At 42.7% G+C, this 13,441-nt stretch overlaps 1 long non-coding RNA gene across 1 annotated transcript; it reads right to left on the minus strand.

Annotated features, from left to right (window-relative positions):
• Positions 1 to 213: 213 nt before the first annotated feature.
• Positions 214 to 3,330, minus strand: LOC309625742. Its single transcript, XR_014242724.1, has 2 exons — positions 1,882 to 3,330; positions 214 to 1,570 (listed from the first exon to the last, which is right to left on the minus strand). It is a non-coding gene; the product is annotated as an uncharacterized lncRNA (long non-coding RNA).
• Between the last annotated feature and the right edge of the window lie 10,111 nt (positions 3,331 to 13,441).

Raw genomic sequence — 13,441 nt, forward strand, 5'->3', positions numbered from 1 at the left:
CTTCTAGCCTCCAGAACTGTGAGAAGTAAATTTCTGTTGTTAAGCTGCCCAGTCCATGTTATTCTGTTGTAACAGCCTGAATGGACTAAGGCTGTAGACATTTGAGGTTCCCCCCAGTGTCATGCTCATTCTCATCTTTGTTCTTTGCTCTTGATGTTCCCTCTGTCTGGAATGTTGCCACCTTAACCCCCGCCTATGGGATTCTCACTTACCTTTTATTTATTCTTTTTTTTTTTTTTTGGCTGCATTGGGTCTTCGTTGCTGCGCACGGGCTTTCTCTAATTGAGGCGAGCAGGGGCTACTCTTCATTGCGGTGCGCGGGCTTCTCACTGCAGTGGCTTCTCTTGTTGCGGAGCAGGGCTCTAGGTGCGCAGGCTTCAGTAGCTGTGGCACGCGGGCTCAGTAGCTGTGGCTCGTGGGCTCTAGAGTGCAGTCTCAGTAGTTGTGGCACACGGGCTTAGTTGCTCCACGACGTGTAGGATCTTCCCGGACCAGGGATCGAACCCGTGTCCCCTGCATTGGCAGGAGGATTCTTAACCACTGTGCTACTAAGGAAGTCCCTCACTTACTTTTTAAGACCTGTTCGAAAGGTCTCACTCCTCTGTGCTCCCACAGAACTTGGCATATACTCATATTACAGAACCCATACAAATTTCCCCTGATTATTTTCCCCACCCCTAATCGAGGGCTCTGTATCTGTCAGCCCCCTAGTACACTTCCTGCACACAGTAGGTACTCAGTATCATCAGCTGCATGGAATTGATAATATGCAGCTTAGGGATTCTGCTGAAAGCTCCAGTGGGAGAGTAGTAACAGACATGCGTCCTAAGACAGGCAGTCATTTACGTCCGCAGCTTCCCTTCAGGACCTCTCTTTCACTGCCCTTGAAGGAGAGTAAGTAGCCAATTTACTTTTAAAGGAGGGTCCTCGTAAGTACAACGTGCTCTAGAATGTTCCAGCGCTATCGGGCTTGGTGGTGAAGAGGACGGGCATCCGGCAGCACAAAGCACTGGGCTGAACCAGGGCAGCCTGCCGTCTCCAGGAGCAGCCCCTTCAGGATATTTCTGCCCCTCCCAAAGGGACACTACTCTCTTTGGAAGGCTCCAAACCTTAAACTTGGTCTGCATCAGACTTCATCAAGGGGCGTTTGGTCTTCAGAGAGGGATGGCACTGTGTGGAGACACCAGGAGGAAACGTGGAACTTTTAAAGGCAGTGGCAGGACCAGCTCCTTTCAGCGTTCAGAGGTTCTGTCAAAGAAGGCTGGGGAAGCTGATATGAAAGGAAATGGTCTCATTTCTGTCCCATCTCAGGCACCTGAGCATCTTGCATACCCATGGTTGACTCTAAGGTGAAGAGAAGGGAAATTCTCCTAACGTTCAATTTTTAGCTCTCATGTTATTACCCCCACCCTCATTACCAAGAAGGCTGGCACAACCCCTCATCGGAACAAGCCATAGGATGACTCGTTTGCTGTGAAATCTTCAGCATTCAGTGTGGTCCCTTGTCCATAATAAAGACTCAATAAATGTTGAGTAGATAAATGGATGAATTATCTACTCAAAAATCCAACTAGGGGCTTCCCTGGTGGCGCAGTGGTTGAGAGTCTGCCTGCCAATGCAGGGCACACGGGTTCGAGCCCTGGTCTGGGAAGATCCCACATGCCGCGGAGCAAATGGGCCCGTGAGCCACAGCTACTGAGCCTGCGTGTCTGGAGCCTGTGCTCCGCAACAGGAGAGGCCGCGATAGTGAGAGGCCCGCGCACCGCGATGAAGAGTGTCCCCCGCTTGCCGCAACTAGAGAAAGCCCTCGCGCAGAAACAAAGACCCAACATACCCCAAAATAAATAAATAAATTAATTAATTAAAAAAAAAAAATCCAACTAAACAGCATGCCCAGTGGATCCATTTGGACAACTTCTTGAAAGATCAGAACAAATACAATTTTAAGCAAGTAAGCCTCCTGTTTGTTTTATTAATAAGACTAAAAATTATTTAAAAATTAAGCTGTGTATTATTTTACCGTATTCATTAAAATAGCTTGGGTTCCAAGTACAGAATTTAGATCCTTGAGGGCAAGAATTACACCTTATTATTGCCCCTTCCTCACCCAAATGCCAGCTGATGACGCTATGAAGTGATTTGATAGAGTAATCTTGAGATGTTGAATATTTAAATACAAATTTTCTTTAACAAAAGATTTTTATTTATTAATTATATTACATTTAATATACAGTGTTTTGCCAATAGAAATGATCCTAAATGAACTTGGTGCATATTTGATATGCTCTTTCTACTGGGAAAAAAAAAGCCTTTTGTTAGTATTATACATAGGACTTTTGGTGCACTTATGCCTGCAAAATCAGTTGTAGATTTTGTAAAGTTCATCTAAGAACGGAGAATTCTTCTTAAGAAAAATAAACAGCCTCCAAAAGGTAGAGATTTTATTGTCCAACATATGATAATGTGCCTCTAGAAAATTCTCCGATTTATGACGGGGTATTCTGACTGAGTGCCAGGGTGCTTCCCTGACAAATGTTCTTATGATGTTAAGTAGGAAAAAGTTTCCTGACCTGAGTTTAATTTGATTCTCAAGGATTTAAAGATGTTTTCTTTGCAACCATGGCAATGGACAAAACTGGAAACTATTAAGAGGCAAATTAAACCTCAAAAAGAGTAATAATATATTCATTAGGAGCAAAATATATCCATTTGTCAACATTTGAATCCCCTCAGAATCTGTAGTTTTGAGACTGCAATCCCCACAGCAAAGTCTTTGACTTTGGAGAAACTTTGACTGGAAAGGGCACCTCTCTGTTTCTAAGCAGAACTTGACTTTGAAATAAGTTGTTCTAGCCAGTGAAGAAGATTCTGTCTCTGTTCCAGGGTGATGATGTTTCAGTGAATCACAGTGTTTACAGCCAATAAACTCTTCCTAACACTCCAAGTGCTCGGTACTTGGTTGGTGTTCAATAAATAATTGCTAACTTAGGTAAACCAGATGTCCTGTGTGACACCAAAAAAAGCTAGGATTTTTACTTTCTTAACTTTTTGGATTTCACCCTTTTTAGTCTCAATGGATTTGCTGCTCCTTTGTCATTACCCTCTCTCTCTTCTTTGATTGGTGAGATTCTTGCTGACACTAAATGCCAAGGGGTCGGCTGAGCCTAGTTCTTCGGCTTCCCCTGCAGTTGATGGGATTTTTCCTCCATGCTCAGATGCTCTTGCCTATCTCTCCACCCCAACTCCATTCAACTGTTCTTGGCTGAACTTTCCAGCCCTGATTGCTAAAAAAATCGTGGTGAACACCTATAGGTGTCCCTTTCTACCTCTGTCCCATTGACCAGGTTTATATCTTGCCTCTTAATATAGCAATAATTGATGATTATTCCCTTGAAAAGCCTGTGATATGAAAGCTTCTTCTTTCCTGAATTGTCTTTGAAAGTAGAAGTAGACCCAGTTTTCACAAGCAAAAGAGATTTCAGTGTCCACTTCCTACTTCACAGTTTACCCCACCTGTGGTCTCAACATAGTTCCCACTGCTTTTGGTACTGCAAACGGACCTAGGAACTAATGAGACAGAGTTGCAGTGTGCAGAGAATGTTCTAGTAAAGAAGAGGGCAAAATAGACCCCTTCCCAAGAGACGCTACATATATGCTCTAGGGAATGAACATTTCTCGGAGAGTGAGAGGAGGATGATCATTGAAGCTCATATTTTCAGCCTTTTTCTCTTAAGGTGCGTGAAGGTTGTTGGCCTTTCTCTTAACATGAAAATTACTGAGAAACATTCTTCTTACAAAGGCTACTCACATTTTCTGGGCAGGGCACTGGAAGGGAGGCAATGGAAGAGATGTAATGGTAGGAAAATGGAATGAGCCCAGTGGTGTTCAAAGAGTTCCTTTGTCCCAGTTTCCTCATGAACAGACTCGAGGTGATAGTGATCGCATTAATAATTTGCTTAAAGCCATGTTGGGGGGAGTAATAGATGGTGCATGTAAATCTTGTCACACCCTGCCTGGAACATACTAGGTGCTCAGTGAACAGCTGCCTTCTGAGCTGGTTCCCCCAAGTCCTTTCTCTTTGCCATGGGGCTCTTGTGCAATTCCTCACTCTTTTTGGAGGCTGAAATTCCCCACTGTGCCTGGGTATCCTACTTTGAGACCTCATAGCCTTCATGGTAAAAATAATGACAGCTAATGTTAATTGAACACCTGTTATGTACCAGGTATGATCTAAATGCTTTATAAGCATTCACTTACTTCATCCTTGCAACTATGCAACAAGACAGAAGTATTATTATTTCTAATTCACATATGAGAAACTGAGGCAGGGGATGCTTTATTTGTCTGTCTAGCTGTCGCAGCTAATAAAGTAAGCCATTGGCCTCGGGGGTCAGGCTTTGGGGTACCCCTCCAGTGCCACCTCTAACTGTGGAGTCTTTCATGGAGCTGATCAGAAAAAAAAATCTAACAACTATTTGTACCACCTTTTTTTGAGAAATGTGTGTTTTGAGTTCCAAAAGCCAACCTATCCATGAACTTTTGGAATGAGATTCCTTTGTCAAGTCCAGGCTGCTGGTAATGGGGTGGGGAGTGGGGCCCCTGGCTGTCTGTTTGGGGTGAGCTGTGTTGAAAGGTAGTCATCCCCGCCCTCACCCAGAGCTTTAACTCAGATGCTCATTTTCCACACATCCGGGGTGTCATTCTTCTAAGTCAGTGGGTCTGGCAGTCTTCCAGCGATGACTTTATGCTTTTGGACAATCCACATGGACTGGCCTAGTTTCCAGTAGCTTCCTACACATAACTCTCCAGAGTCAGCCATGCTGTTTCAAGTGCTGGCTCCCGTGGGGGAGGTCTCATTTACAGAATGGATCGTTGGGTTATCAAATATTTTAACTCTTACTTGTCACTTGCAGGAATACATTTTCTAGGCTCTTTTCACATGTTAGCAGCAGGAAGATGGATTAGCGATCTCCTCTTTTCTGTCTCTTTACTGTTTAGTTCCTGTTTTTTTTACTTTTTATCGGAGTCTACTTGTTTACCATGTTGTGTTAGTTTCAGGTGTACAGCAAAGTGAATCAGTTATACATATACGTATATCCACTCTTTTTTAGATTCTGTTCCCATGTAGGTCATTACAGAGTATTGAGTAGAGTTCTCTGTGCTATATAGTAGGTCCTTACTAGTTACCTATTTTTGTTTAGTGCCTATTTAGAAGGAATTCTTTATTGTTGATGATTATAATAGCTCTTATTTCATGAGTCTCTTCTGTGTCCTGGGAAGTGGGCCCAGCTCTTTATATACATTTTCCCCAGTTTCACAGGTGAGATAACTACGGCTCAGGGAAGTTCAGCCATAGGCAGAGCTGAGGTTGAAACCCAGTTCTATCTAGCACCAAAGCCTATTTTCCTAACCACTAGGCTCTCTTGCCTATAGCTGCCTTGCAGTCCTTTACAGGGATAAACGGGGTGCCTGTAGGGCTAATCCAAACAACAAGCAACTTAAAAAAATTCCTGTTTGCTATGGAATCCATTATTCGTGGGATTTACTCGTCTTCTTCAGGCTAACATGGAAAATTAATTTGCATTTTGCCAGGGTATAGCAGTTCAGGGTGTGGAGGGATGAGACTGCAGCTTGGGAGCCTGAGAATCAAGGTGAGAAAAAACAGATTGAGGTTAAAAATTAGCATCCTGGTACCAACAAACAGTGGCTGTAGAAGTAGGTAACCAAGGTTGGTGGGCACTGTGCCTGAGTTTTATGGTACATTATAAAATGATGAATTTCAATCTGTAATGCATTTTCATTAAGTTCAGACACTTCTAATTTGGGATTCACAATGACCGGGCTGCAGCTGAGTTGAAGCTTTCCTGTGTTTACTTAGCCAAACAATTTCTTTAAAGATCATACACATGACTAAGAGAAACAAGGACCTGGGCTGTTCAAAGTAAATTGCTTTGGGTGAGTTTTCAGTGCCTTAGATGCATTTTTTTCTAGACGACAATAAATATCAAGTACATGTCTTATTCCCAGTTTATTAAAGTGGCCCCCATAGAGACCTCTGTTAGGGAATATTATTCCCTCTATTAGGCAGCCTTTTTTAGATGGGGTTGTCATTCTTTTCTAGAAAATTCTGAGCTCAGATTGTGAATAGTCTTCCTTTGGATTTAATGAAGTTTGACTTGTCTCTGAAAATGTCCATTTCTGCACCCACAATACTTTAGTTACATTCAATATCTGGTGTGTAGTGCTGCCTTGTACATACTTATTCTGTGTACAGAGCAGTAAGTAAACCGCTGTGCATGAAGGAAAACCAATTAATTATAATAGAAAGGGGTTGGTTTCCCCACTCAGGACTCTCTTCTTTCTTATGGCCATTTCTGGAAAAGACGAGCTGTCCTAGATTCATATAATTTTAGGGTAAGAATGGAGCTTAGATGTGGCCGATTCGCTCATTTTCAGACATTCCTTAGGAACATCCATTTTCTTGAAAACACAGCCCAGGAAAATGTGAAGAAAATCAGATGTGGCATGGGTCTGTCTTCCTGGACCCGTGAGGTGTTTGTTTTTAATACTGCATCTGCGTACCTGCCTCCATGCTCAGGCCTCTCCTTGTCATCCCATTCTTATTTACCCACCTACAGGAAAAAAAAAAAAAAAAGCAAGGTTCCCTCTCTAGATCCAAGAAGACAAGGACATGATGCTGCTCGTCACATATACCTTTTTTTTTGACGTTCTTTTTTAGCTAGCTGGATAGAGGAGTCACATAGATATTCAGGCATGTAAAAATTTCCAAATTGCTAAGATCATGAGTTTAACCAGTATTGACTACTACTGAGCCCAAGTCACTGGTAACAGACCGTGTTCTGAATGTCGCAATTCATTCATTCATTCATTCATTCATTCAAGAAGCATGCACTGATTGACTGTCAGATGCCATCCATTGACAGTAGAGCAATAAATGAAGCACAGACCTTGTCCTGCAGGAGCTCACAGCCCAGAAGGTGAGGTAGATTGACTTACCTCTATCTAAGAGGGTGAACACCTTGACTGCTTTCTAGTGACGGCGATGGGTCGCACTGATCACAGCTCACCCAGAGTTTGCTTGTGAACCAGGGCACTCATTTCCCAGGCTAGCTGAGTTGGGCGGGGGTGGTTCAAGGAAGGCTCGGAGGGTGCTGTGTAGGTGGTAGGTGCCTATTATTATAGACCTGCTTTAGAGAAGAATTTGAGCCCCAGTAGACCAAGTTCAGTATAAAGCCAACGATTCACGAGTCACTTCTAAAGAGGAGAGTAAGAGAATTCAATTCCATCTCTAAGGATTCTCATCCCCAAAGGTTTCTGTTTAGGAAAGCAAAGCTCAGGGCATCATAACTTTCCACCTCCGAGGCTTGGCTTCTTTACAGATCCAGGTTTCCTTGAGGTGAACAGACCCGTTCTCAATTTAAAAAAATAAATCAAAACCTTAAGTTCAGATTTCACTACAGTTTTGTTTTGATTTTTCCAATTTAGTAAGTGTTCCATTTTAATAACCAGACTGTGCTTTTTATTCTATTTTATTTTTCCTCAAAGAAAAGGCACAGAATTCCAAGATCCTTTTTTAGGTTTAGTCCAGATACCCGTTTCTCACAACATTTGTCTTTTATGTAACTATTTGTCTTTTAAATGAATAATAACTAGTAGAAAAGAAGTGAGAGAAATGGGTTACCTTTGTTTCCATATAGAATTATTATTTATAAAAGTGCACAGATGAAAGATCTCTGAAACAGCAAAATGTTCTATATGTGTATCATAAGATTACAGTAATTAAAGTAGTGTGTTATTGGCATAGATAGTAAAACACAGATGAATAGAATATGGTCCCAGGACACATAAGAGTATATGACAAAGGAGCTTTACAAATCATTGCTAAAGGGATTTATTTATTGAATTTATTTAATGAATTATTTAATGAATGATGGTAGAAAAACAGACTATCTGGGAGAAGTCTCAACTTGCATACTTCTCACCATTGGAGGTAAAGGCATGTCACAATGAATTTCAGATGGATTAAGAGTGAAATATAAAAATCAAACCATAAAAAATCCAAAAGATAAATGAACACAATACAGGTTTATTAGAAAATAGATGTACATATTAATGAAAAACCCATTAAAAATTCAAATTCATGATTAACAAAAATAATTTTTTAGATGCGATTCTGAAAAAATTCCATTTTTCATTTATCAAATTAAAAAATAGTACTTAACTCTAGGGTGTATCTGTAGGAAAACAAGCCCTTTCACGTACTCCTGATGAATGTGTAAATTGGTAAAATCTTTTTTTAAAACAATTTGTCAGTATATATTCAGAGTTCTCAAAATACTTATACCTTTTGCTCTAGTAATTTCATATCATGAAGTAATCAGAGAAGTGCAGACTGATATTTATATACTGGAGTGCTCACTGAGGCATTATTTATACTAATGAAAAATAGGAGACAACTTAAAAGTTTAACAGAAAACAATCATTAATCACATTTGGTACACCAAAAAAGGAATATCATGCAGCTGGTAAACATCTGGTCCTCAAAGAATATTCAGTGACATGGGGAAAGTCTCATAAAACGGTGTTTAGTGAAAAATATTCATCCCATTTCTGAAAAATAATTACGTTTAGAAATAAAACAGGAAGCAAACATGCCAAAATCTTAACAGCGGTTATTGATGGTTGATAGAATGAGTTTTTTTGGTTTTGCTCTCGCCTGGATTTTCTAATAAACCTGTGTTGTGTAATGCAGAGTATACCTGAGAGTCAAGTGGGATAAATTGCAATGTTTATTTTCAGTAAACTGAAAAGCACTGCCCACAGGCATTTTTATTTATTGTACTCTATCAATGAGTCGCACAATCCAGAGACCTTTATCTAGAATTCAATCCCTTCCTGATAGGTTCCCTGCTTTCTTTCCTTTTCTTTTCTTTTTTTTTTTTTAATTTATAAATTTGTTTATTTATTTATTTATTTATTTTTGGCTGCGTTGGGTCTTCCTTGCTGCACACGGGCTTTCTCTAGTTGCGGCGAGCGGGGGCTACTCTTCATTGCGGTGCACGGGCTTCTCATTGCGGTGGCTTCTCTTGTTGCGGAGCACGGGCTCTAGGCACGCAGGCTTCAGTAGTTGTGGCTCGCAGGCTCTAGAGCACAGGCTCAGTAGTTGTGGCTCACGGGCTTAGTTGCTCCGCGGCATGTGGGATCTTCCTGGACCAGGGCTCGAACCTGTGTCCCCTGCCTTGGCAGACAGATTCTCAACCACTGCACCACCAGGGAAGCCCTCTTTTCTTTTTTAAAAAATTAATTAATTTATTTATTTTTGGTTGCATTGGGTCTTCGTTGCTGCGCGTGGGCTTTCTCTAGTTCTGGTGAGCAGGGTGTGTTGTGGTGCCTGCGGGCTTCTCATTGTGGTGGCTTCTCTTGTTGAGGAGCACGGGCTCCAGGCGCACGGGCTTCAGTAGTTGTGGCTCACGGGCTCTAGAGTGCAGGCTCAGTAGTTGTGGTGCACGGGCTTAGTTGCTCTGCGGCATGTGGGATCTTCCTGGACCAGGGCTCGAACCCGTGTCCCCTGCATTGGCAGGTGGATTCTTAACTACTGCGCCACCAGGGAAGTCCCCACTCTTTTTTTAGATTCTATTCCAATATAGGTCATTACAGAGTACTGAGTAGAATTCCCTGTGCTATACAGTAGGTTCTTAGTTATGTCTTTTATATACTGTAGTATACACTTGTATATATGTCAATCCTGATCTCCCAATTTATCCCCCTAGTTAAAATTTTGATTTATTTTTCTCAGGGAGGTCACCCCAAATTACACAAGCTTCAGGCCCCACAATACCTGGTTCCATGTGTAGTAGAACTCCGGTGGCTGGAGGTCTCTATCTAAATAAGCAGGACTATTCAGCTCCAAGTGATGACAGCTAATCAATAGTGTTGCTAAATGGGAATGTATGTATATGTACAGCTGATTCACTTTTCTATACAGCAGAAACTAACACACCATTGTAAAGCAATTATACTCCAAGAAAGATGTTTAAAAAAAAGAAGAAAAGGACAGCTGCAAAAAAAAAAAAAAAAAAGTGTTGCTAAAGCTTCTGATTTTTCAAAGGCAGCAAGGAATCCAGATTTTTGTATGAAATCTCTTACATTTTAGATGTTGGCAACTTAAAAAACAAAAATCAAACTTTCTCTGGCCAAAACAAATCATATATAGAGGCTTGATTGAGCCCATGGGCTGCCAGACTATGATTTCTGGTTATTGGCGTCGGTAGGAATTACAGAATTGCCAGATGCCGGGAATGGCTCTATGGCAGTTATACCTGCCCTCCCGGTGCCCTGACCATTAAGAACAGGTCAGACCAGGTCTAAACCAGCGAGCTTTGCTCTTTTCCATGGCTGCAGCTCACAGCCAGACATTCCCTAATTGTCTGCCACTGGTCACAGGGCAGGGAGATGGCCAAGAGTGTAGGTGGGTGAATGGGTATAAATTCATCCTTACAACTGGCAAAGCCAACTGAAGCATGTGGTCCACGGACAGTGATGTGGCAGCAAAGGCAACTTGTGAACATCCAAAAACAATGAGGGGTGGCTGTAATTCTTCCCTGGGCACTAATTAGTCTCATAGGCGGGTAAGAAATAATTCTGTGCTCCTCTGCAGGGTGGCAACCAATGATTTCAGGAAAGATTTATGTAACTGCTTAAATGGAAAGCAAGTCACTTCTTTGTATCCCCCAATCCTCCTGAGACTGGGCAGCCCAGCATTCCAGAACTGCAGACTTTCTTCAGTGTGAACACTCTTTAGAATCTATAGAGCCGCCCCCCACCCCCCGACCCCAATGAAGGGAGTTACTTCTGGGGACCATTTCCTGTGCAGTGCATGGGCGCTCTTACAACCTCCTGGTGTGTTGGGGACATCACATCATCAGATGGGGCTGTGGGCTGGAACTAGAGGCAGAACATGGCAGTCAGGACTTTAGGACAAGGACCAGGCTGAAGGGAACAAGGACAGCCGTTGACAGCCCTGTGGGCATCCCTCTGCTGTCAGCTCAGATGGGTGATAAAGCTGCTTCCAGTGGTTGCATGTTTTTTATTATTTATTTATTTATTTATTTTTGGCTGCATTGGGTCTTTGTTGCTGCACGCGGGCTTTCTCTAGTTGTGGCGAGCAGAGGCTACTCTCTGTTGCGGTGTGTAGGCTTCTCATTGCGGTGGCTTCTCTTGTTGTGGAACACGGGCTCTAGGCACACAGGCTTCAGTTGTTGTGGCATGCGGGCTCTAGAGTGCAGGCTCAGTAGTTGTGGCACATGGGCTTAGTTGCTCTGTGGCATGTGGGACCTTCCCGGACCAAGGCTTGAACCTGTGTTTCCTGCACTGGCAGGGGAATTCTTAACCACTACACCACCAGGGAAGTCCCCCCAGTGGTTGCATCTTGATTGCTAATTAGCTTGTTGTGGGATCTGCTTTGCTACAAAATGGCTTTGGGGGCTGCAGCTCAGTGTTCAATTAATCTATTGTGGTGACTAAACTTGAGAAACATGGGGCCAGAGCCAGAGGGACCTGTTGTATAAACGGAGCTTCTCCTGATTCTAAGAAACAGAAGTTGGGGGAGAGGCAGGATATGGAGGGGATGGGGGGAAATCATAGGACATTTACTTCTACTGGGGACATTAGGGAACCATCAAGACCCGTATATATGCTGTCTACAAGGACATGGGTTCAAGCCCTGGTCCAGGAAGATCCCACATGCTGCAGAGCAGCTAAGCCCATGTGCTGCAACTACGGAGCCTGCGCTCTAGAGCCCGCGAGCCACAACTACTGAAGCCCGTGTGCCTAGAGCCCGTGCTCCACAACAAGAGAAACCACTGCAATGAGAAGCCCGTGCACAGCAACGAAGAGTGGCCCCCACTTGCCGCCACTAGAGGAAGCCTGCACGCAGCAACAAACACCCAATGCAGCCAAAAATAAACAAACAAACAAATAAATAAATAGAGGTACCTTCAAGATGGCGGCAGAGTAAGACATGGACATCACCTTCCTCCCCACAAATACATCAAAAATACATTGACATGCGGAACAACTCCTACAGAACACCTGAACGCTGGCAGAAGACCTCAGATTTCCCAAAAGGATCTTGGTGCTCTGGCCGGGTGTCAGGCCTGAGCCTATGAGGTGGGAGAGCCAAGTTCAGGACATTGGTCCACCAGAGACCTCCCGGATCCATGTAATATCAAATGGCGAAAGCTCTCCCAGAGATCTCCATCTCAATGCTAAGACCCAGCTCCACTCAACGACCAGCAAGCTACAGTGCTGGACACCTTATGCCAAACAACTAGCAATAGAGGAACACAACCCCACCCATTAGCAGAGAGGCTGCCTAAAATCATGATAAGTTCACAGACACTCCAAAAACACACCACCGGATGCGGTCCTGTCCACCACAAAGACAAGATCCAGCCTCATCCACCAGAACACAGGCACCAGTCCCCTCCACCAGGAAGCCTACACAACCCACTGAACCAAACTTACCCACTGGGGGCAGACACCAAAAACAATGGGAACTACAAACCTGCAGCCTGAGAAAAGGAGACCCCAAACACACTAAGTTAAGCAAAATGAGAAGACAGAGAAATACACAGCAGATGAAGGAGCAAGGTAAAAACCCACCAGACCAAACAAATGAAGAGGAAATAGGTAGTCTGCCTGAAAAAGAATTCAGAGTAAGATGATCCAAAATCCTGGAAATAGAATGGAGAAAATACAAGAAACATTTAACAAGGACCTGGAAGAACTAAAGAGCAAACAAACAATGATGAACAACACAATAAATGAAATTAAAAATTCTCTAGAAGGGATCAATAGCAGAATAACTGAGGCAGAAGAATGGATAAGTGACCTGGAAGATAAAATACTGGAAATAACTACTGCAGAGCAGAATAAAGAAAAATGAATGAAAAGAATTGAGGACAGTCTCAGAGACCTCTGGGACAACATTAAACGCACCAACATTCGAATTATAGGGGTCCCAGAAGAAGAAGAGAAAAAGAAGGACAGAGAAAATATTTGAAGAGATTATAGTTGAAAACTTCCCTAATATGGGAAAGGAAAGAGTTAATCAAGTCCAGGAAGCACAGAGAGTCCCATACAGGATAAATCCAAAGAGAAGCATGCCAAGACACATATTAATCAATCAAAAATTAAATACAAAGAACAAATATTAAAAGCAGCAAGGGAAAAACAACAAATAACACATAAGGAAATCCCCATAAGGTAAACAGCTGATCTTTCAGCAAAAACTCTGCAAGCCAGAAGGGAGTGGCAGGACATATTTAAAGTGATGAAGGAGAAAAACCTACAACCAAGATTACTCTACCCAGCAAGGATCTCATTCAGATTTGACAGAGAAATTAAAACCTTTACAGAC

This window comes from Balaenoptera borealis, assembly GCF_965194805.1.
Source record: "Balaenoptera borealis genome assembly, chromosome: 3".
Classification (NCBI taxonomy): Eukaryota; Metazoa; Chordata; class Mammalia; order Artiodactyla; family Balaenopteridae; genus Balaenoptera; species Balaenoptera borealis.